Source organism: Podarcis pityusensis (genome assembly GCF_964106645.2).
Source record: "Podarcis pityusensis genome assembly, chromosome: 5".
Classification (NCBI taxonomy): Eukaryota; Metazoa; Chordata; class Lepidosauria; order Squamata; family Lacertidae; genus Podarcis; species Podarcis pityusensis.
In genome coordinates this window covers 87789348-87812337 of record NC_138032.1, presented here as the reverse complement: position 1 = coordinate 87812337, position 22990 = coordinate 87789348, and the positions used below count along the sequence as shown (strand labels likewise).

Below are 22990 nucleotides of genomic sequence, written 5' to 3'. Positions count from 1 at the left end.
GGGGGGGTTTGTGTCAGCATTACTTGTGTGGGTTCTCTTACTATTCACTTGTTGTATTTCCTTGGTGGTGAGAGAGGTTGAGGGTGGCTTAGGGTCTGGTTGGTTGTCACTGGTTGGCTGTAGTGAGAGTTGTTTTTGTGTGTGAGCGGGGTGTGAGTGTGGAATTTGGAATCGGGTTAGCCAGATTGATTCGTATGCTCCCGGCGGAATCTTGATGTCTTGTCGGGCTGTGTCTACACATCCCTACAGAACCTGCCCCCGAATCTTTAACGCGAGAGCTAAACTAAAGCCTGCAGCCTATAGTGGCCAGTTCCGCCTTCAAGGTAGGCATTAAAAGGCTGCCTCCGGTGGTTTATAGAAGGGATAATGAGAGGCACCTCGATGGGGAGGGAGGATTGGGGCCTGCAAACTCATCATGCACCCAGCAGATACAAAGCAAGGTGCTCAAGTGATGGGGGAAATCTCTCTCTCTCTCTCTCTTTCTCTCTCATTCACAGTCAACCAAGACATTGCCAACAGACTGCATAAGAAATATGGGCGTAGAAATAGACGGAGAGACACCCACGCATTCTCTTTCTTTCTCTCTTCCCCATCCCTGAAGCCTTGGGGGGGGGGAGAGAACAGGGGGGGATTCCTGAGCCCCACCCCCACCCCACCCCGTTTCCAAGCGAAGCTGAAATAAAAGAGGCAGAGGGAACCTTGTGTGTGTTTTTATTATTATTATTATTTCTGATTAAAGAGGAATTCATTTCATCTCTCTGCCTCCTGCCAGGGGCTGAGGTGCCGCCATTGAGGTTAACGGTGCGGAAGAATACAAAAAAATTTCATTGAGGAGGATTATAAAAGTTACTAGCTGGAACATTAACAGAAGAGTAACTTGTAAAAAATGCAATATTACAATATTCACAAGGACGGTAGAGCGTGGTAAAGCTATAAAATTCAACATTAAAATCTTCTACGGCCTAGATAACCTAGTTAACAAACATTGTGCTGGAACTACTTTTTTGCGGGGACGTGGCGGCCGCTGCTCCTGCCTGAAGGGTGTGAAGTCCAGGGGCCACCCGGCACGTGGGGAGGAGACCAGGAGAGACGCTCGGCTGTGGGGCTGCCTCCGCGGTGCGGCGCCTGAGGATGGAACGCAGGTCTCTAACTTGGACCAGGGAGGTGCCGGGAGCGTTCCAGATCAAAGGAGGGCGGCGCGGAGTTCTGGAGCGTAGGGTCGCGAGGACATTCGGAATCCAGAAAAATCTGGAGCGCTCTGAGGTTCCCCCTGCGGCCGAACACCTCCCTCTCGCCGAAGATCAGGCAGATTTCCTTAGCAGCGCCGTAAAGTCTTGCAATTCTGGATTCCGATCCATTGCTTCGCCATGCATCTGGGGCTGAAACCAAAAGAGGAGGCTGAGAGCGGCTCTGGAGGAGAGCAGAACTGCTTTCCAAAGCGGCGTGAAAGTAGTACATCAATGGGCAGGGAGTTCCGCAGATCTCTCTGGCCTTTCCAGTGTGAAAAGGCCGCAATATGAGAGTTCCTGCTGCACAGGTCCAGAGACTCTTTGTGAAAAGAGAAAAGGAAAGAAATTGTGTTAGAAATCCCCACCTTGCTCCATCGTAGAGAGGGACGCGCGCCTCTCATCACAGTGACTTGGAGGGAACGGGCACAACCCGCAGGTGCCCCCAAGGTAGAGTGAAATTGTGGGGATCAGGGGTGTCAACTTGAATAAAATATTGGGACCGTAGGTCACGCCCAGCCCCTCATAATCCATCACAAGACGCAACGCGCACGCTATTTGAATGAAAATGCCCGTCAATTTTGGGGCGGCAGGTCCCCTCAAATATTTTGTAGGGGGGCGAAGGACCTCAGCACATAGGAATTGGCTCCTACGGTGGAGATAAAGAGGTGACTGGGAAGCTTCTGGAAGGTTTCCATCACCAGCGCCATTCATTTCCTTTTCCCTTGGCCTAGAGAGGATGCATACGGTAAGTTACAAGAGACAACCCTACACACTGCTGTTTTCAGCATGTTCTCCTCGTTCACTTGGATTTTTTTTTTTTTTAAGTGCAGTTTCCCGGCCTGGGGTGACTTGGGGGGCTAAAGGAGATGGGCCTGGAGGGGACGAGAAACCTGGTTCCAACAGGGAGGGGGTCATGTTGTGGGGAGTGGAGGGGAAAGGCCATTAACTCAGATCGCTCACTATCTATTAGCTTCTGTTGCTTTAGTAACAGATGCAGGCCTTGAACCTGCGCAGAATCCTCCTTCATGAGAGGCCAAAATTGGGTTCCAGCCGAACGCTGGCAAGACTAGGGAATGGTGTGTGTTTTGTGCATTGTACGAAGTCAGAGAAATCAGCGAGCCTTCTTCCTCCGTCAGCCTCTTGGAAGTGTGATCCTGAGAAATGGGTGGGGTGCGCAGAGGTCCGCTGCTGGCGTGCGGACTTCTGCTCTCCAGGGCCTGCCCAAGAAGAAAGCAGACGCGATTTGCGCGCATCTTATTGAGCTCGCGTTTGCACGGGTATATAGTCCCGTTCACACGTTCACATTTTCCCTACACTGGATGGTGGAACCGTGGAGTTTCCTTTCTGGACTCACACGCGTTGGTTGGCTGCGAGGCTCATCAGGGAAGCTCTCGAAGGAGCCTGCAGCGCGTGTATGTTTCACCGGGAGTAGGCAACGTGTGGACTCCAGTTGTCCTGCCATTGACGCGGGTTGATGTCGCTGCCTCTAAGATTCACCGCATTTGGTGCCCCTTTGTGGCTAAATGGGTGGGTTCAAAGTAGCGCACTTGGCGCTCTCCCAAGCACTGCCAGTCAAAGTCGGAGTAGCAAACTGAGATCCCAGGACACCTCGGCTATGGGGATAGCTACAGAGAACTCTTCCAGCGCAGATGAGCACGGTCTAGCTACATGTGTGTCGACCTACATACGAGCCATGGGATAGCAAAGAGGATGTGTGTATTCTGGATTGACTGTCAAGTCATTCCAAAGTGGAAAACTAAGACAAATACAGTATGTGATGTGCAATTCTACCGTCCCTTCCTTCGAGAGAGGGACTTGCCTGGTCGGTGTATGCTATTCTTACTCTCTCTCCAAAAATCCAGTCTGCTCAACTGTTATTCACACACACACACACTCGGGGGATAATAACTTAGCAACACCATCCATTGTCCAGCTTCACTTTCAATGGATGATCCCCTTGTTGCAGGGGGAGTGGGGGCCGTGGAGCTTGCTCGGACCTTGCTTAGTCCGAGCCTGCAAATTTGTGGCAAGCAGCCTTCTTTTATCTCCCCGATTCCTCGCAGAAAATGCTGGGATGTGAAAACTGTATAATTTGTTGCAGATCTACGGGTGTTGGACCTTCCCATTCCAAGTCGCCCAAATAAGAAGGTGATTGGAGACGGGAGATGGGAGAGGACTTTGCCCCAGTTCCCAGGATTGACTACTGCGCATGGGCTTAGAGGGGGAGCATATTGGCCAGCACTAAACGGTTACTTGAAAGTAAGCTACGTTGGCACCTGGGAAATGGTTCCGAAAACAATAAGCTGGGACTTAGCGCCTCGTACCAGCCTGACCGCCTATAACCTTTGCGTCAGAGGAAACCTACTTATCTTGCGAAGAGTGGATGCCTCTTTGTGTATATGTGTGACGGGCGGGGGGGGGGCGGAGGGAGAGAGAAATCTATTTTTTCCATACTATTATTTCCGTGTCCTCCTCTTCTTCATCTTCATCTTCCGTTTCTGTATCAGGAATCAGGAAAGGGGTTAAGGGAGAGAGGAGGAGGGTGGAAGAGACAGAGAGAGAGAGGGAGAGAGAATCTCTTTTAGCTGCTCCGAAGTGCGATTCAGTTCCCCAGGGAGTTGGCAGACAGTTTGTGGAGACGTTACTCCAGATTTTCAGACTATGATAAATATGATAATTTGTATAAAATTTGAATGGGTTCTTGTTTTCAGGGAGAATGCCTCCGATGATGAATGTTCCTGATTTTCAGATAGATGGCTGATAAAAAGTGTATTGAATTGTTGAAAGCGATTTTAATTTTAATTCTCTACCTGCAGATGTCTAATAATAATAATGTCTCCTAATAAAATAGGAAGGTGTCAGTATAAGCAGCGGTATCGCGCTTGACTTCCCCCTTCCTGTCCCCACACTGTGACAACATTAACCTCTTCTTATAAAAAAAGCACATAAAATTATTATAATTACAGAGTTATTAATTTTAAAAAGAGGGTTAGCAGGATTTTTATGATTATTAATAGAGCTCACACATCTTACCCCTGGAAGTAAATCCCAAGCGCTAAGACTGTTATTGGATCGGAATCGCCTCTGGAGCTTCAGTTTGGACATTTGAAACAAAAAGGAAACGGGGAGGGCGCAGATTAAGCCGTAACTTTCCCCCCTCCCTTGAACTTATTTAAAAGCCACGGGTTTTAGAGGGTGCCGCCATAGGATGGGGAGGAAACGTTCACACGCCTCCGAATTCTTAAAAATACCTATCTGACGCGGGAGTGGGGGGGGGAGGGGACTTCAGTTGGGGGGGACCCATTCAGCAGCACAAAACTGCCCCGGGTGAAGCGAACTGGGACTTCTCTCTAGACTGCCTTCCGCTGCGTATTTAACACCCCTGATTTGGGGGGGGGGAGTCTCGCCGCTGTGCCTTTCAGACCACCACTGACCACACGGCGGGCGAAGCCAAACCGGCCGACTAGTAGCGCTTCAAGCTTGGTTGCGAATTGACCTCGGGTTATGTCCAACTTATCCGAAGCATAAACCGGTTTGCATCCAGGTTGACAAAGCAATGGGGTGGGAGGAGTGGGGACTCAATCGCTTTTTATTTTTATTTCCTGCGCCCGCACCACGACTGAACGAGGCCAACACGAATCCACGCGCACAGGTGCGCGCGCGCACAGGGTGTCAAGCGAAACCTCGCCCGGCCTTCCTCCTTTTGCAACCGCGCTCTAAGCTCGCTGACTTCGGAAGCGAAGTGTTTCCTGGCTGCTGTAAGACTTAACTTCCTCGCAAGCGGCCCTTAGGCTCGGAGCCTTCGGGGAATCGACGTGGGGCCGCCAAATTAATACTTGGCTGTGAAGGAAACAGTCCTCAAAAGGAAACGGGCGGGGGACTCTGGGGCTGCGATGAGAAAGTCCTTCTGGATTTGCAACCAACTTTAGGCGAAGCGGCCGGGGCTGGGGAATCGTTGACTCCGAGTTCTTGTGCGCCAAACTACTAGGCGCTGTGTAAACGTCTGAAAAGACAAGGCAGGTCAGAGAGGGAAGCGATGGGGATTAGACGGGAAAGAGGGTCGATCGGGGAGGTACAGACGGAGTGGGAAGACAGGGCCTTCCCAAGGAGTCTGAAGGAACCTGCCCGAACTGCTTCAGTCTGTCGGACAGCAAAGAGTCATTTTGGGTTGGTTGTGGCCCGGCCGCTTGGGAACTAGAGTCAGTTTTGGTCGGTGAAAGGTCAGGAAAGCCTGAAAAGAAGATGGGCCGAGGTGCAACTTCCACCAGGTCAAAAGCCGAGCAAGAAACGACGGCGCACGGCGGTTTCCACGCAAAAAAAGCAAGCGAGTGGATGGCTTACCTCTGCTCACCAGAGGGCATATTAGGGTGGATGGAGGGCGCATTGCACGCCTCCCCAGAACAGCTGCTAAATAGCCATAGAGGCTGACTAGTATGCAAGCGGGCGATCGTGTGGTGTTTGTGTGTGTCTCTGCTTTTTAGGCAGGTACCAAACCTGAATGAAGACATATGGCGTGGAATCCCAACCGCCTGATCTTAAAGGCATTGGGCTAACACCTACCCGTTGGGGACGCACTTCCGAGTATACAAGCCTAAAATCGGACCTGATCTTGACTCTCTTAACGCCTTTGTTTCTTATGTTCAGCCCGAGGCCTAAATGTTCGGGGGATATCGCCGTTTGCAGATTGACAGGCGTCTGCAGCACGTCCAGGCGTTGAAATAAGAAGGGGGACTTTGGCACGGATTGTTTTTAATCCCCTTTTCTGCTATAGAGTCAGTCTCTGAGATTACAGGATTGTCCGAGGCTTTACTGAGCGTGCAGCCAGTTTTGGCCACAGAAACGAAGTCGGACCACCCCCATTTGTTGCACACGCAAAAAGGAAGGAAACGGGGGCTGGGACCGAGGGGGTTTTCCGGGCCCTTTCATCGCATTTTCTTGGAGACAGCGGTTTCTCGCGTTTTCAGAATGGGTTGTAAGGAGGAATGGGTAACCCATCTCTTACATAAACGTACCGGCGTGCTGGAACAGCTCTTGGCCCTAATAATAATAATAATAATAATAATAATAATAATAATAATAATAAATGAGTGCGGGCGTTTTTCGGGACTGGAGAGTTGGAGAGGAGGAACCCGCCGCCCCGCTCCGATTCTTCCAAGAATTCTCCTCCTACAGCCCTGGAACATTCACTTTTCAATTCCGGAAGGGGCGCGTGGTTAGGTTCCCTGGGCGCGCCTGGCGCTTTTCAGCTGGCTCGGAGAGTTTAAAAGGATCCGGAAGCGGTTTAGGCTTCCTCCACCCCCTCCTCCTCTCCAGCTCCCCGGCCTGGATTCCACAACTGATCCTCTCTTGCCCGCAAAGGTTTGAGCCGGACTTTGGCGAGCCGCCCGCTGGCCAGACAGCTCCTTCCAGCTCTCCTCTCTCTCGGAGGAGGGATGCGAGGCTCTGCGCCTCCTGTCCTTGAAGACTCAGTTTCTTCGCTTGCAAATCGACCGAACGGATCCGCTGCGTCCTTGCGCACAAAGTCTTCGCACTTATTCGGGAAAAAGTCCTGTTGAACTTCGTGAGAGACAGACTCCCGCAAGAAATTGTTAAGAGGGTCGGGGAGCTCGGTTGCTAATACATCCTGCTGCCAGCCCCCGAGTCATCGTCATCATGTGGGGCTGGGCTGGGGGGCGAGGAAGCGGATTTTGACCCGACCAAAATAATCTCACGACAACAGCAGCGAAGAGAGCGGCGGGGAAGCAGAATCAATATTTATGCACTCAATGGGTGGCAGTCACCTACATTTTACTCAGAGTAGACCCATTGAAATGAATGAACTTTGCTAATTTAGGTCCATTAGTTTCAACGAGAGTACTGAAGTCACTCAATATTTCTTTTTTCTGTCAAACTTTAGCAGTTCTTCCAAGGTGGGCACCTGCTTTAAATAACATCTTGAAGATTTTCAGACTGCACTAAAACTGAAGCTGGCCTTTCCTGCCTTTGCCAGGAAACAGAAGGGTCTTTTATAATCCTGGCGGAAGCAGCAACAGTTCTGATCCCGCACGGATTTCAAGGGCAGGAGTTGCTGGACTTTCAGATGGATTTCGGCCTGATCTACTTTAACCCAGGAAAGCCACCAGAAGACAGACAGAGAGAGAGAGACTTTCAGGGAGAGCCATCCCCTGTCCCTTTATGCTGGGTTAGGAACCAGTCGAAAAGCAGATCAACCCTTTAATTTAGGCCAGGGTTAGAGAGGTAGGCGTTTTCAAGGCCAGGTCCTGAACTATATAAAAAAAAGCAAGAAGGAAGGTCATGCCATTTGAGTGTGTACAAAATAATTTCCTCCCGCTGGTGCGTAATGCCGCCGCGTCCCCATCCAATACAGAAATCTGGGATTGAAAAGGGAAGGATTTGCGAGGATAAATAAGAGCAAATGAACCCCCAGCAATTCTCCGTTTAGAAATGAAGGGAAACTTAAACTAAGTTTCTTTCGTGCCAGGCTGCCAGCAGGAGCCCAGGAGGAGAAGGGAGAGAAAGGGGAGGCGCTATCTCCTCGGAAGAGAGATTTGGGGCGCAGAGTGAGCAGGGTATTCTGGATCGTGTCCCAGGGGCAGGGCGGTTGGGGGGGCGAAATCCCTAGTCCGTTTCCTTTTCTCACATCCAGACAGAAAGTGAACGAGAAGTGGAGGGAGGGATGGGGGTTCGCCTGCCGCCTCCTCACTGACTAGGGAAAACAACCCGACGGCGCTTCGTCTCTGCGAGATCTGCTTTCAGGCTGAAGTGGCCCTATGGGAGAAGAGAGTGAGATGCAGAAGCCCAGCAGGGAAAAGAGAAGAGCTGCAAGGTCAGAACCACAAAGGAAGAAGGAAGTACCTTTTCTGAGCCTAAGCAGGACTTCTGAAAGGGCTGGGCGATATCTAAACATACGTAGTAGTGATGGGGAAATAATAATAATACAGTGGTACCTCGGGTTAAGTACTTAATTCGTTCCGGAGGTGCGTTCTTAACCTGAAATTGTTCTTAACCTGAAGCACCACTTTAGCTAATGGGGCCTCCCGCTGCCGCCGCACCGCCGGAGCACGATTTCTGTTCTTATCCCGAAGCAAAGTTCTTAACCTGAAGCACTATTTCTGGGTTGGCGGAGTCTGTAACCTGAAGCGTATGTAACCTGAGGTACCACTGAAGTAATAATAAGACGAGCTCTGCCCATGTAACATATACGGTAGTCAAAGGTGCCAACTTGAATAAAATATTGGAGAGGACCGGTAATTACGCCCCGCGTAATTGTTCACAAGACACGGCCCACGCACACCATTTGAATAAACTTGGGGGCAGCCCCCCCAAAAAACATTTTAGTGGGTGGGGGCACGGGCGTAGCCAGGGGGTGCAGCTGACCCCCAATCAAGTAGGTAAATAAAAATACAGTGGTACCTCGGGTTAAGAACTTAATTCGTTCCGGAGGTCCGTTCTTAACCTGAAACTGTTCTTAACCCGAAGCACCATTTTGGCTAATGGGGCCTCCCGCTGCTGCTGCGCCGCCGCCGCGCGATTTCTGTTCTCATCCTGAAGCAAAGTTCTTAACCCGAGGTACTATTTCTGGGTTAGCGGAGTCTGTAACCTGAAGCGTCTGTAACCCGAGGTACCACGGTACTGACCAACTGCGTCTCAGATAACTCAGTTCTGCCCCCTAACATAAAGCCTGCCCCCCCAAAAATACTAGCTACGTCCGTAGGTGAGGGCCACAGGGACCTCGACCACTAGGAGGAGACTCCTATAATGGCAGTGGTGGAAGTAGTAATACGACCCCTGCCCACTTCGACTACTCCCTATGCGAGAGGAGAACCACCTCAGTCCGGGAGAAGTAGCGAAAGGACAAAGCGGAAGAAGTCGGAGACCTGTCGGGCTGATAGGAAACACAGCTCTGTGAGACTGTGGTGGTGCGTGGAAAAATCACGCACGGACCCTGCGGCACCTCGAGGACCACGCGAGCAGATCGTGGAAGGAGCTCTGACACCCGAGCCGAGGGGCTTCAGTCCGGGTGATGGGCGCCCACGTTTTGTGGAAGCACCCAGAGCCAGTGTCACCACGCGAGGGTGAGCGAATTGCCTGGCCACAGATCCACCCAAGATAATTTCTATCTGGAGGCTGAAGTTTTGAATCAGCAGCCCAGTTCACCCGGAATAGTCGAGTTGAAAGTTCTTTAAAGACTTCTCAGCGCGTTCCTTCTACCCCTAAGCACACCTCAAGGTCTTTCATAGGCTAATATTTATTCCCCACATATTGAGGGTCTGATTGTAGGTGAGGGAAGGAGTCTATTCCGCACTGTGGGCTCTGAAATGGGAGCAGGGAACAGGGGCAGAGAGTGCGGTTCTTGTTGGAATTGATATTAGAGTTATTTTCAAGAGGGAACGGTGTAAACGCTTCTGCGCGCAGCAGGTATATATGACAGAAGCAGCTCGAATAAACGGATAGTGGCCAACGATTCTCAGTTCTCTTGCTCCTGCTGAACACTCTGGGGCCATAAGTCCACATAAACATATTTAAGGAAGTCACAGTGGTGCTAACACAATTCCAGTTCCAATACACACCCAGAACTGTTCTAAGCCGCCTTCACTTTTACACAGCTTTGCTGCCATCCTGAGGTGCTCTGTCCTTTTTTTTTTTTTTTTAGAAGTTCAGAAAGTTGAAAACCTAGAGAAGAGTTGGATTTGAGTTAAATGTTAAATCTAAAATTGAGACGGATAAGTTTTAACTTGATTTCAAGGATTCCACGTTTACAACCTGCCCGGGCATTGAGACTGCAACTGGCCAGCGTCAGGTCCCTTTTCGTGGTGGGCCCCTAGACTATGGAGCGCTCTGCTTTCCGGGGCGCAGATGACCGCTATGTTGCAGATTTTCGAATAGTTTAAAAAATACACCACCTTTTAATGTATTAAATTAAAACGCGCCTTTTCCTAACTACAGCTTTTTCTTGTCCAATTGGTCTTTTAAATGAGTGCTGCTGTTGCTGCCTTTTTCAGATTTGGTTTTTTGTGTGTGCATACACACACAAACACACACACACACACACAAAAACTTGTGGTGCTTTTATGATATTGTGAAGCACCTTGAGTGAGCTATGCCCCCCAAGAAATAGCATATCAATAAAGATACAATCACATAAAACGTGTTTGATTGGGTATGTTAATCTGAGAAGAGCATTGTTGGGGGGGGGGTTGTCTTTATTATGTGTTTTGTGTTTTTATATTGTGTTTTTATGTTGTAACCTCCCTGAGACTTGCGGACATAGGGTGTCATACAAATAATAAAAATAAAAAAAATAGTTTTGACAACGCCACAGGTTTACCGAGTTCCAATAAGGTTCAGTTAGATTTACTCCAAAGTAAGTGTGCCGAGAATTACGGTAATCATTGGCAGATTAAGACTGCAGTCCCAAGTAAGTTAAGTCCCGTTGGACTCGGTGGGATTTACTATTAAGGAGGAGACATGTTCAGGATTGCAAGGCGCATAAATCCTTTTCAATGCCGATTGCCTGGGATGGTCTTTTAATTTGATTGACCATTTCTCTCCAGTAGAGAGAATTTATTTGGGGGAAACCGCCTGCGTTGTGCAGGAAGGCAGTAAGAAAGGCGGCTGCCAGAACGGGAGCCCCTTTCCCGGGGAGAGGGGAGGCAGCTCCGATTTGTCACCCACCACAACTCAGTCCCTCCAGAGCCTTCCTAGCCAAGTCAAGGGTCTCCCTTAAAGGGTCAGCTGGTTTTCTGCCCACCGACCCCTCTTAAAATCTGCTGTTACCAGTGACCTGTCGCGCAAGGTTCTCCTAAGGACCGTGAAGCGCTCTTGTCTTCTTCACACTATAAATTCTGTGGAAGAACAAGAATAATGGTGATTTTCAAGTCCCGGTGGCGACGCGAAGAAAGAAACAAGAACGGGAAATGGAACCGAAGCCTTTATCTCTCTCCCTTTTGGCAACCCACGAGCCCTCTGGTTTTCTCATTCGTGGTTACAGACTTGCGCTTTAAAAAAGTTTGGTTAATGTTTGTTAAGTTGCCGTCGTCACCTTCCTGCCTGCTGTCGAGCAAGCCCCTTCTTTCTTTCTCTCTCTCTCTCTCTCTCTCTCTCTCTCTCCGTTTCCTTTCTGGTCAACGGGACCATCTGCCAAACCCACGGCTCTCTCCGACTCTGGCATCCAGAAAGCACCCGCCAGTCGGGGAATCGAGGCAGGCGCCTTAAAAGGCGGGCTTTGAATTCAAGTTGCTCAGGATGCAACTCTCGTCCTTTCTTGCTTGCTTCTCTGTTTTATTTAGTGAACTATAAACACTTTAATAAACTCCCTAAAGAATACCAGCTTTCCTTTTCCCACTCCCGCGGATTAAGAATCGGGCTTGAGGCTACAGCCCTCTGCGCGCTTGGCCTGGGGGCAAGTCCCACAATACGGGGTAGGGGGTCTTACTCCCCAATAAACGGGTAAAGGATGGGGCTAGCTATGCTTGCCCTGTCTCCCGACGACTGGCCAAGAAAGCGCTCCTTCCTCCCTCCCCGAGCCCGAGGAGAAAGTTGTGGAGCGACTCTGGGTGGCGGACAGGTGAGCTGGGGGGTTGGCGAACCGACATCGGCTACTATGTGCAGTCAATGTTGTGGCGGATAGGCTCGCGCGCGCACCCAGGTGGAGTTCACACGTGCTCACAAATGCAGCTAAGCCCGTGTCTTGAGCGCCACTTCTGAACACACGTTTAGATCGCGGCGGCTCAGGAAGGGAAGAAGGAAGACCAGGGAGCGCTGGAAATTGACGCAGTTCTCAAATGTGCGGGAACCAGATCATCACCATAGAATTGTTAAATTGGAAGAGATACTGAGGATCACCTAGTCCAACCCACTGCAGTGCAGGATCCTTGAGGTTTTCCTTCCTCGCCTGGTCCCGAAACCGGATCATGACTACCGGGTGGGATACATCCTCATATTTGCTTTTTTTTGCTTAACTTTATTAGCTCTGCGCTGGCTCTTGTTCAGAGTTTTCATTTCAGCAAAACGCTCTCAAAAACCGACCAAAATTTTGAAAACAGCAAATGCGACAGGATAAGAATAAGATAATTATAAAGCGGCGCTAAAAAGCACTCAGACAGCTCACTCGAACCCGAATTCAACGGATATATATATATATATATATAAGCACGGGAAAATCAAATGGGCGGAAAAGGAGATTTTGGGAGACAGGGCGCCACCGCGGAAAAGACCCTCTCGCCCAGTGCCTACCCACTGAACCGAGAAGGCGGGCTCCAGGCGGAGAGCCTCTGGGGCTGCAAAGCGCGGGCAGGCGCTCCGGGGCGCAGGCATGTGAGACAATTTAAGTATAGTCCGATTTCCCAGTGCGTTTCAAACCTTCCATCCCTCAGTATATCTACACCACCCTCTCCAAGTGCTACTCTAACCGCGCTAAAGAGCGAGCCTGAATGTGGCCACTCACAACCATTCCACTCCGCCTGTTAGCCCCACCCTTGATGATTCGGTTTTTCACCGAGATGGCGAGAAAAGCGGTTCTAAACTAATCCTGACTACTCCAGGAGGTTCTCTAATCCGCCTCGGGGGAGCGCTCGAGACCTCCCTCCAACAAAGGGGGCTAGTAGCCCAAGCACTCCCGGTCCTGGCCCGTTATTGGGTTGTCTGCCTGAATGGTTTGCGGATCGGGCCAGCAGGCTTGATGCTCCGACTTCACTTCCCCCCCTCCGCGCCCCCTCTCCATGTTTACCTCCCTGCATTACCCGGTGGGACAGTACCCCCGTCCAACCACACCTCGCGCAATAGTCCCCTTTTCGGGACTTGTGGGTTACAAGTCGGAAATCGACCCGGATTCCTCCCAGAAAGAGGAAAAAGACGGGGGTGTCTATGGCGGATCAAACCCCATTTTTTTAAAGGAGTGACGATGCCTGCTCACCTTTTCATTCCCCGCCCCCCTTCTCTCGCGTTCCTCATTTCCCTGGGAACTTTTCTCCTCCGGAGTTAACTATTAACCGAGGCACAACGGGCAATTTTCTTGGGAATGTGAGCTATTTCCTTTACACTGCAGATAGATGGGGCGAGTGATTAATAGCAGATATATATTTCAAAGAGATCGCCGATGTTTTATGTTGAGCAGAGGGGGCGGGGAGAGATGCGTCGCAAGAGGTCCCCGGAGAGATGCGTCTGTGCAAAAACGCGCAGGAAACCAACCCCAAATGACATTCTGTGTCTATATCTATCTTATCCATATGTTTTTAAAAGTTTAAACATTTCAATTAAGAGGAGTAATTTTCTACGTCGTTGCAGTTGAAATTATAAGAATGTAGTGTGTATGATGGGTGGGAGTGGGGTGGGTTCCTATTTGTATAATGAAGACTAGTATTTGCTCCCCTGGAAGTCTCCAGGAAGTTGGATGGTTTCTCCTGCGCTCACACCCGACGCCGGGCGCTTTTTATTCCATCTCCCGAAGCAGGGGCGCTCCTTTGCCTGCTTGGCTTTATTTCTCCGGCTGATCCCAGGCAAGGCAATTTTTTGGTCACTGGGCAATGAAGGGGTGCGCACTACCTGGTGCTTATAGGATCCGGAACAGGCACTGCCTGAAACGCAGAAGGAGCGGGATGTGAGCCAGCAAAATAACCCACCTCTTTCGAGGTGCTTTGCTCCTGCAGCCCGCGCAGGGTTAATTCCAAGCGGCGACTCTGAACGAGGGATGGCGCTGCGTTTGCGCTGCTCAGTGAGCTTGCCAAACCAGCCACCCAAGACGCGCAGCGCTCCCCCGACCTTGGTTTTCTGGGAGAATCCAAGTTCTCCAAAGGGGCCGATCCACAACAGAGTTGCGCAGACCGAGGTCGGAGCTCTAGAAATCCTGCTGAAAACCAAGACGGCTGAAATGAATCGAGTTGTGGATCGGGTTCAGAACCGCGCAGGTCGATCCTAAGCGAGCCCCGCTTGGTTTAACTGGGTTGCGGGGGTATTTCCTCGCCACTTCAGAGTAAGACTGCATAGGCTGTAGGGTGGCGCAGAAGTTGGAGAGGTTGTCCTTCTTAGGATGGGACGCAAAGCCTCCCCAACCTCTTTCCCCGAATCCCATCGTGGTGGCGCCCTACACGTCATCTGCTCCTCCTCTTCCTCTTTCAGTCTTTTTTTTGGGGGGGTGTCCTCTATTTCAGTTTCTAGCCTTCTTTTCTCCCCCCCCCTTGCCTCTTTCTTTCTGTTTCCCTCTGCGCCCTTTCTCCTCCCCCTTCCTCTTTCCTTCGACCCGCTCCTTCTTTTTTGCGCCCACCCCCCAAGACCACGACGGTGGCATATGAAGTTCTAAGCCTAACTGGCTGGTGTCAGGCAGTTCTCTCCCTCTCTCTCTCTCCCTCTCTCCCTCTAACTCCTAGGCAGCCTGGCGTGACGGATTAAACATCAACTAGTTAAATAAAAATTAATATCAAATGCTTCCTAACTTCTAATGTCATGTTGTTTATAACTAATGAACTGATTAGGGGATAAACACATCAGGAAGACGTTTCTGCTCCTCTGCTCTTCGCCAGAGACAGCAGCTTCGAGAGGCAGCGCTCCCCCCACCAACCCACCCACCCACCCAATTGTCCCTGCCAGGGTTCTTTCTCCCCACATATAAAACGCCAGTGAGAGTGGCAGATGGGGAGGGGGACAAGCTGCAGTGGCGGGGGGGGGGTGTGCTCCGAGGTGGGCTTGGGCGCTTAGCTGTGGACTCCAAGGACCTCTCTCGGGGAGGAAGGGGGTGGTGTTTATATTGCCAATCCTCTCCCTGGCAGAGATGCGCCCACAGACTCGGAGGGGGGGGGAGAGAACCAGGGGAGAAGATCACCACTGTCAGGAGGCCAGCTCATGCCTGCGCTTGTTTGAAAGTTCCTTTGGCGATGGGTCACTCAACAAACGGACATTCCTACAATTATTAACAAAGCGGTTCGGCTATATTCCACGTTTGCGTCCCGTCTCCCCACTCGATGCAAATGCCCCCCCCCCAACTTGGCTTGTTGGTGGATGGTGGCACTGGAGGTGTCTTCTCGACCTCTTTCCCTTCGGTGTCCCCCCCACCTCCTCGCGCTCCCCCCACCCCAAATTTGGCCCCCTGGCCCCACCCCACCCCTCTTTCCCAGGAGCTCCTCATAGTTCCGGGAAGAAACCCCCCAGGCTTTTAAAACACTGTTTGTCCAGCCCGGCGTCGGTTTTGACAAGACCATAATAACAGGGGAAGCATTTTAAAACCAATTTAGCAAATGCAGAAATGTAATTTTAATGAAGAATCGATGAGCGAATGGTTCATTTTTCCTAGGGTACCTTGTTGGCGTTGAGAGACTTTCAATCAATGGGGGGCGGGGAGGCGGAGGGGGGAAAGGCGAGGAAGAATGGGCTCCCAGGCGCATCTGCTGCCGCCGCGCCGCGCCTGCTCTCGCAATCCTGAACTGCAGAAGGAAGAGACAGGATTTGTCCAACAAACAAGCTTCGGAGCGCCGGTAAAGCTGACCGGCCATCAGACCGCAAGGAGGGAGGGTCTCAGGGGCTCGAAGGGGGCCACGCCACGGGCGTAGCCAGGCTTTTTGTCAGGCGGGGCAGGCCTTTTGTTGGGGGGGGAGGGTACAGAACCTCAGCTAGCTATGTATATTTATGGATTTTTATTGATTTGGGAGGGGGCAGCTGCCCCTCCCTTGGCTACGCCCGCGGGCCACACTCTCTCCTTAGCGAGATTCCAAAGTACATAGGAGACAATTCCTAGGGGCCGAGGGGTCTTCCGCCACCCCCCGATAAAATCTTTGAGGGGGAGTCCACGCTTCCCCTGCGCCCCAAGTTGATAGGCATTGCCATTCAAATAGTGTGCGTGCACCGCGTCATGTGATCGATTATGCCCCCCCCCCCCATATTTTATTCAGATTGGCACCACTGCCGACGGGGATGGGGAACCCGAGTTCCAGATCTCGTCTGAATCCGACCTAGATTTATCTTGGCATTTCGGGTGAGGGAGGAGAGCTTAGATGGCTGACTGTGGCTGCCAGCTTTTCAGACTGATCATTGAGAGCAATGGGTCCATAGGCGAGTCAGGGCAAGGCTCTAGCTGCCGTGTCCACACACCCCATACCTTCCTTAAAGTGGTTCTTGAGATCTTTAATTAATGGCAGCAGGCCCCCGCCCTCTCCGCTGCCGACAAAGTGAGTTGGCATCTTACTGTCTGGAGCTGGGCCTCACCACTCTTCGACTTGCGAGGGATTTTGGCAGCGATCCTCGGCCAGAAGCGCGCTCTCTCGCCACCATCCTGCAGGTAGCTGCTGGACCACGAAGGGCGGTTCTCCAACTCTGGATTTCCTGAACGGAGTAGTAGGGTTGGGCTGGATGACCCACGGGGTCCCCATCCCCCACTCCTCCCCAATGATCCTAAGGCTATCCAAAGGGGGTGCCTGTTAGCCAGACGGTCTTTGAAGGCAGCCCTGTATCGGGAAGTTTGTAATGTTTTATTATGTTTTTATATGTGATGGAAGCCAGGTGGGCCTAATAATAATAATAATAATAATAATAATAATAATAATAATAGGCAGGGTAGGGAAATGAGGTTCCCACCGCCAAGCCTCAGCAACGACCCTCTGGGGGTCCCAGGCACTCTGTACATGCCCTCGCCCCTCTCCACTTGCGACCGGGCCCCGAGGGCTAGCGGAGAGGAGCGCCTCTTGTCATCTTAAGAACGCGAGACAAAGTGTGCCTGTGCTGGCAATTTTTCTCCCCTCCTTTTTTAAGCTGGCTGAGGATCTGTGGAGCGGCATCTCCTTCTTCCAGGGTTTATTTATTTATTTTTTTAATTCCCCGGGAAGGGGGGGGTGAGTAGAGGAGCCCCTCTCCCTCCCCCTCTCTTTCGTTCTTCCTCTCCTTCCCTCCCTTTCTCGTTCTCTCGTTATCTAAACCGTTTAGCTTTGGGTGGTTGCTCCCAGATCTCCAAAGTGGGGCTGTGGGGTGGGGGGGGGGGGTAGCCGGCAAGACGGCCCAGCGAAGCGCTCGGCAGAGGAGCAGCGAACGCGAAAAGGCCGCGGCCGATCTGCTGGGCTGAGCCAAGCGGCCCAGGCAGGGAGACGCACCATTAGGCAAGGCAGGCATGGCTCACGGCTCCGGCGGGAGAGCAGGTAAAGGAAGGAGGGGTGGGGGAAAGAGGCGGTTGGCTAGGGCCCCTGGGCCCCGCTGAATATTCACAAGGCAGGCAGGCAGGCAGGTAGGCAGAGATCTTTCCCCACCACACCAGCACCCCGGTGTCAGCAGCAGGGGAAGTAATCCCCCCCCCATCAGATATAGAGAGACTTGCTTGGCTCCAGGGAGCCTACAGGTGTGCGGCGAGCCGCGTCTGAAATCTGGTACTGCGGAGCCTTTCCTTCGGCGGCCCCCGAGTGCAATCAGGACTTTTACCCAATGAAATGGTCCTTTGGAAACTTCCGCTTCCCTGGTTGGTTCCCTGTGGCGCCGCTCTTCTCCAATTAACCTCCTGGTGCTTATCACGACTTCCCTCCCAGCTGAAATTGGCGTGCGCTCCGTTTGAAAGGAAGGAATAAAGTTTTGGTGTCAAATGGGGAAATTTAAGCCAGTGTCGAAGGTTTTGGATTTGGGGCCAAACTGGCCCCACTCTTGCTGTGGTCGCCTCGCCTGTGCGCGGGGTCTGCCAAACAGCAAACTACAAACTAATTTATGGAGCTCTCCTCCTGTTAATGTCCCGCGCAGGTACTTTCGCCCCCTCCGTTGTGGATCTAGCTGTCCGGGGAGCGCAGGGCGTCCCCTTAAGAGTGGGGGTGGCGGTGGGGGCTAAGTGAGTAGAGCTTTGGAAACTGAGGAGCTCACCCTATAGCTGCCACGTGTACACCCGGATTAAATCTTTGAAGAGCTTTCTGTGCCTTGGGGATGGTTGAGGGTTCACAAACCGATCTCCAAATGTTGCTTCAGTCTGATCCCTGCCTGGGCTCACAATCTGGGCTCCTGGTCCCGCAATCGCTGACACAGAGAGGCTTCAAGACTTATTGACTAATTATGAGTGAGGTGGGGGGGCAGGAGTCTCTGCTGCTGGGCCATTGAAGTCCTTGCTGGACTCAACAGAACCAAACCAACTGAGTCTTTTAAAAGAAAACAAACCAGGAGTCTTTTAAAAGAAAAAGGTCTATTTTCGCTAGTTATTCTAACGAAGTTTCCCTAAATCTAGGAAGCACTTCTATAGAGAGAGATTCTGTAAACATATCCGGCAATATAAGGAAGATGAAATACATCCAATTAAAACATGCAATATGCGTTAGGGAATCTATAACTGATGGCATGTGAGTTTGCGAAGGAGGCGATTTGTAGGGGAACCTCAAAATAAATGAACTTTTCTGGTTCGATGCGGGCCTTAGGATGCATGATCACTGATCAAATAAAGTCAGGAACACATCAAACACTTAATACGCGTTAAGTGTACTGCTGTGTATTAATCGTGTGTTTCACACCTGCCACCTAGGAGAGAAGGCCCAGCCAATTTCCCAGTCTCCCACGCAATGATTCTCCGTAGAAAATCCCTCTTCTCCCTTCCCTCCCCCCGTTCGAAGTCCCCTCTGTTCCATTTCCCTTCTGTGTCTCTAAAAGATCTGCCCAAGTCCCTTTGCATCTGAGGTTTAAATAGGAAGATCAATAGAAAACAGTTGTAATGATCTAATTAATTATAGCAAAATTAAAAGCGAGTAGAAAATCAATCTCTGATGGTGTTGAAGATGGAATTAAATTGATAGTCCATCTGTTCACCTCCTAGACCGTATAAATTTGCAACCCAAGGACGGAGCTAATGGGATCAGGCTGCTCGAAATCTCCTCCTATCTCTCTCTCTCCCCTCCCCCGCCCCCGTTCTTACTCCTTCCTGAAGTTCAAACTTGCAGAATCAGAGCCTGCCACAACTTCTCCGCCAGACAGTTGCAAAATTAAACACAATATGAGGCTGTTCTGCGGCAGAGTTAAAGCAACAAGCAACAACAGCAGTGTGAAACTGGGAAACACTGGTGCAAACTGGGATTCTATCTCTCTCTCCTACCCTCCCTCTTCCTTCCGGTTTATCCAGAGAGGCCACTTCGTATCCTATTATTGGCCACAACTCCCTCTTCCCAAATTCCTAAACAACCACGTTGGTTCTAATGTTCCACTGGCTCCTAAGCCCGCTGTTTTCGTATGCCACTTTTAGGGTAATCCATGGGATTTGAACCAGCATGTAGCGGGTGGGTTGTGAGGCCTCGATATCCCCTTCCACACTACACAGCGGAGCTGCCTTTTTAAAAAGAGTGGCAGAATTAATCACAGTAATGAATTTGCACACTTGCTCGGAAGTAAAGCCCACGGAAGGGGATGGGAACTTCCGTTCGGGATCAGTCTGCGAAGCCATTCAATTCCGTACTGGTTGCACACACAAAAATCTGCCTAAATCCGAATATCGGCTTAATTAATGGGCCAAGTACCACGCAGGGAGGGGAGGTGGCGGAGGAACCCTAACAAATTGGCCTAAAACAATGGCGTCTAAGGTGCACATCTAGGCAATCTCCAGGTGCGCGCGCGTGCAAACACGTGTATTCCCCTTACACACACTCTCTCTTTGGAAATGGCATTCTCTATTCCACCCGAAGGCAGGGATTCCGTCCTTCCCAAGGCCGACCGCCCCCTCCCAAGGATTTTAGTGAGACCTTCTCCCAAGAGGGGTCGCAGACTTTAGGGAAGGGGTGGTCAGGTGGTCACCGACTGCCCGCCCGCCCGCGGATCCCCCTCTCACCCCACCCACCCCTAATACCTACCCTTCTTCCGGGGAGAGGCTTCCTCCACCAACCGAGCCGGCCCGGTAGGTCCCTCTTAGGCCTTTTCGCGGTCCTTCCTTTCCCTTCCCGCAGCTAGAGCACCATCCGTTTTCCTAGGCTTTGCTTTGTTTCTCACGAACCAGGACTGAGAGCTAGGAAGAGAGAGAGACAGAAATCCCTCCTGTCGCCCCGCTGGTCCCTTTTAGAAAGCAGCCGGGCGAGGACTCTGGCTTGGGTAGCTTTGCTAAATCAGAACCCAAAAAAACAGCAAATCGCAACAGCAACCTTTGCAGCTTGCTAGTTCTCTTCTTCCTCGCTTTAACCCCCAACGCAACCCACCGCGCCGTTCCCCACCTCTCCAAACTCCCTGCAATTTGCCCTAGAAAGCATGGCAAGGAGGCAAAGACTGACGTCTGGGGAACTCCCCCCCCCCACTCCGGCTCCTTTAGGGATGAAAAATGGAATATTTTTTTGTATTGGGGGGGGGGGAGCTGCAGAGCGCAGTGAAATTAACCGAACAGAAACTCTGCTTCTTCCCCCGGGTTTGGGGACGAGCGAAGTGCCGCGTAAGCCTTCGCGTAAAAATGCCAGCCCCGGTGGGTTTGCGGGGCCTTCCCGGTCCTGCGGTGTTTGTGTGGCGGGGGGTGTCCGCGGTCCCCTATGCGGAGACAGCAGAGGCAAGAAGGAACCGGATTCCACGGTGTGGAAAGCAGACTTGGCTGGAGCTCTTGAGCTGGAGCCTCTGTCCTCTCCCCTTTTAAAAATCCTGCCCATTTTAGAAGTGGGGTAAACGAGATTTCCAACCCTCAAAGCCGTGATTGCTCTGCTGGTTCCCCTCGAGCTTTAGACCATTATCACCTAGGCCCAGAAGAAAACTCCTACATATACTGCTATATATATTTATTATATATATATGTATATATTAAAATACCTCTCCTTTGTCCTTTTCTGAACCCCACACAGAGACACACACGCGCGCGAGGAGGGCAGGCAGGCGCCCCGGAGCTCTGCTAATCCGTTTTATTAACTAATATATTCAAAAGGATGGCTTGGCCTATCGCGAAAGGCTGTCGCAGCCCTTCTTGTCGGTTGGGGCTCTTGCCTGGTCGGGCAAAAGGTGAGCTGTCGTGGGCCCCTCGGTCGCTCCCCCTCCACCCATCCCTCCGCCTGTGAAATACACGCACATTTTGACTGGATTATGCACTGAAAGTTAGAGCAGCGCCAGGACTCCTGAAATTATAATCCATTCGGGACTTTTCTCCGCTTCCTCCCCACGAACTACCGCCGCCTTACCTGAAAATGTACGCGAAGGATTAGCGCAGGTGCCACGAGCTGCTTCTGAGCAGAAGAAGACGCGCGATCTTCTGAAAAGTTGGAGATCTATGCCGAAGTTTGTTGGGGTGTTGGGCAGAGAGAAATCGTTGGAGGTTTATTCTCTCTCTTTCTCTCTCTAAGGGAAAAGTGTGTCCAAAATTAACTAACCACCTCAGCAGCATCCAAGGGCGGCTATATTGAGAAAAGTTTGCAGAGAGGAAATCCTGAAGTTCGCCGCCGCCGCGTGGAAAGGGCTGCAGCGAAATCCATTAGGTCAGGATCACACGCAGAGGAAAGACTGGCCAGCGGTGAGGGGTGGGTTAGGGAGAGGCGTCTTTGCAAACCTCGGGGTCGGAGAAATCGGGGAGGCAGCTTGGGTGGGCCGGGGAGAGAGGCGATGCTGGAGAGCTCCGGCCAGGCCGCAGTTCAAAGACTGGGGAGCCCCTTTTGCTCCTGCCTCTCTGGCCCCTTCGTTGCAGCATGGACCTCCCCCACGAGCCCATCCTTTTCCCAGCCGGTGCCGGCTGAACGTGGAGCGGAGGAACTCGAGTGTCTCCTCCCTTCCCTGCGTCCCGCAAGGCTCCCTTTCCTCCCTGCTACTCACCTGGGGCTCCCTTCGCATCGCTTTGGGCTGGGGTCTTTTGGGGGTGTTTGTTCGGAACAACGAAAGGAGCTCTTTCTAAGAAGGTTTGGCTGCTCAGCTTTTGGAGCCGTTCGCAATTCTCATATGCCCTATTTAATGTTGCCCTTAAATGTTCAGTTTCTCCTCTCCTCCCCCCCCTTTCCTTTTACACCATTTCAATTATTGTTATTATTAATTTTGATCTTGGATTTAGATCTGCTCCTCCAGCCAAAAGCTTCCCGAAGCGGCTATACTTTTATTGGACTATGGTCTCAGATAACTTTAAAATCCTGCATTTGTTTAATTGCACAGAGGTCTTTGGGTGTGTGTGTGGTTTTTCCCCCTGTTCGTTCGTTCGTTCGCCTCGTTCTCCTCTCCCTTTCCCCCTCCCCCTCCCCTTAATTTGTCCCTTTCGGGGACTCTCGTTCAATAATTCCCCTCACCCTTCCTCCTCCGGATTCCTCCCGATCCCTGCGTACGCACGCACACGCACGCACACGCACACACCATTAGCAATTCCTGCCAAAGTCGAGTGACTTGGACCGACACACTTTTTAATTAGACTTCAGATTTGAGGATTACCTGCTTTCAGATTTTACAAAGAAGTATTAAACGGTGAGGGAAAGAAGGGAACAACAACAACAGCACCCCTTTCCACCCCCTTTTAGGAAAAAGATGGAAACTGTTCTCTTGCAAACGAAGAAACTTTCCCTGGTATTCGCCCTCCCAAGGCCCTGGCTGAGGCTGACTCCCCACCTGAAAGCGGAAGGATTAGGGTCAGAGACGGGGAGAGAGCCGCTGCCCCTTTTGGGGGGTTTTATCTCCCTTCTCCCTCCAGACAAACTCAGAAATTAAATCGCTATCCTCCTGGTTACCAAGGAATGAGGAAACGGCCACATTTCCAAATTCTGGGTGGCATAGTGGTGTCCACACATAGATTGTCGTGTGGAGGTTAACTTTGTCTCACCACCGTTTTGTTTCCCGGGAGAGAAAACGCCTTTATTCAGCAAACAGAAATTGCTAAAAGTAATGATGCGCCGTTTGAAGTA

The 22990-nt window shown here is 51.3% G+C and overlaps 1 long non-coding RNA gene across 2 annotated transcripts; it reads right to left on the bottom strand.

Moving 5' to 3' along the window:
- Positions 1-720: 720 nt before the first annotated feature.
- Positions 721-22094, bottom strand: LOC308477320. 2 transcript variants are annotated; one of them, XR_013986483.1, is made up of 3 exons: positions 21299-22094; positions 20006-20157; positions 721-1548 (listed from the first exon to the last, which is right to left on the bottom strand). It is a non-coding gene; the product is annotated as an uncharacterized lncRNA (long non-coding RNA). The 2 variants fall into 2 exon arrangements; XR_013986484.1 differs by lacking the exon at positions 721-1548 and adding an exon at positions 7860-7997.
- Between the last annotated feature and the right edge of the window lie 896 nt (positions 22095-22990).